This window comes from Mastomys coucha, unplaced genomic scaffold (genome assembly GCF_008632895.1).
Source record: "Mastomys coucha isolate ucsf_1 unplaced genomic scaffold, UCSF_Mcou_1 pScaffold1, whole genome shotgun sequence".
Lineage (NCBI taxonomy): Eukaryota > Metazoa > Chordata > Mammalia > Rodentia > Muridae > Mastomys > Mastomys coucha.
Window position 1 is genome coordinate 77,669,922 of NW_022196891.1, and position 1,642 is coordinate 77,671,563.

The 1,642-nt window shown below is 43.5% G+C and overlaps 1 protein-coding gene across 1 annotated transcript in view; it reads left to right on the top strand.

The window, feature by feature from the left end:
* The window catches only part of Acbd3 (acyl-CoA binding domain containing 3), a 26,174-nt gene that overhangs the window by 8,281 nt on the left and 16,251 nt on the right, over positions 1-1,642 (top strand). The window lies entirely within an intron of this gene.

A 1,642-nucleotide genomic window follows, 5' to 3' on the forward strand; every position in this document is an offset into this window, starting at 1 on the left:
TGTTGTCCTCTCCTCTCAGCATATGTCGCATCCCACAGAATAGAGAAGGAAGAAGAAGAAAAGAGAAGGTGATGTCACAGGGCATGGTGGCACACAGTGCGGGCACTGGGCACTGAAGCTTTGCTTTCTGGGGTGTGTGTTCTGGGACAGAGATCTTCCATCCTGCTGTTCTTCACTTCCAATTCTTATTGCAGTTTTTCAAAAGTCTTCATGTGAATGGTTGGAGGGAGGAAGGGCGGCTTCATTCTGGTTACCCCTGTAAAGTGAACCTACATCCCATCTACAGCAGTATTCCTCACCCACCCCCACCCCGAGACAGCCTTGCTACTGTAGCCCAGGATGGACTCCTGAATGAATGCTAGGATTGTACATGTGTACTACCACACCTGCTACTTTTGTCCTACTATGATAAGGCTCAACTGTAAATTCATCCACTCCTTCCCTCCTACTCTCTGGTGTTGGCTTTGGATCCTAGGTGGCTTATTAATTAGTTATCTACTCCAAAATTTGGAGTAGATACTTCTGAGGTCACTGTTTGTGTTTCCAAGATTCTGCAGCACTCCTGTGGAGGCTCACAGGGATCTGTAATTCCAGTGCCTGAGGATCTAGCACTCTTCTAGCTTCCAGGAATGCCAGGAATGCAAGTGGTTCACAGGCATGCATATAGGCAAAACATCTATATACATAAAATAAAAATTAAACTAGGAATTAGACAAAGAATAGCCTAAGCATGAGGAAAATATAGAAGTACTTCACTGGATGGCGTATGCCCTATAATCCTGGTATTTGGAAGGCAGAGCCAGAAGATTGCTCAAAATTCAAGACCAGCCTGTTCTTCATAGCAAGTTCCAGGCTAACCAGAGCTGCACAGTCTAAAACAAACAAACCCAGTGACATAAATTACATTTCATTGATAAGTAATCAAAGTAATATGTTTTGTATCTCAATGAAAATACTTTTAATTGTATTTGTTTTCTGTACATGGGTTGCTTTGCTTGCGCGTACGTCTTGTATCATGTGTATACATTGTCCTCAGAAGCCAGACAGGGTTGGTTCACCTGGGACTGGAGTTGCAGATGATTGTGAGCCACCTTATAGGTTCTGGGAATCAAACTGGGGTTCCGTAAGAGCAGCCTGTGCTCTTAACCACTGAGCCAGCCATCTTTCGAACTCCCAATTTGAGTCTTTTTAAGAAAAAAAAATGTATTCTTAGGTTTAATTATATGCATATATGTATGTATGTGTATATGTGTGGGTATGTACACATGGGTACAGGTGTCCTCAGAGCTGGAGGTGAGGGCTTTGGAGACCTAATTCTGCTCTCAACTGCAGAGCTCTCTCCACCCCTCCCTGCCCTATCCTTTTTTCTTACTATTTTTTCTCTGATTTGTTTTTTTTTCTCTTTTTTTCCCATTAATTTATTTATGGATTCACTTTACATCCTGCCGTACCTTCCCCCACCCCATCCATCCTCACACGGTCTCTTCCCCCTCTCTCAGTTTTTTGTTTTGTTTTGTTTTGTTTTTTTTCAAGATGAGAGTTTCTGTGTAGCCCTGGTTGTCCTGGAACTTGCTGTGTAGATCAAATTGGTCTCGAATTCAGAGATCTGCTTGTCTCACCTCCCTCCCCCCTCCCCCGCCCC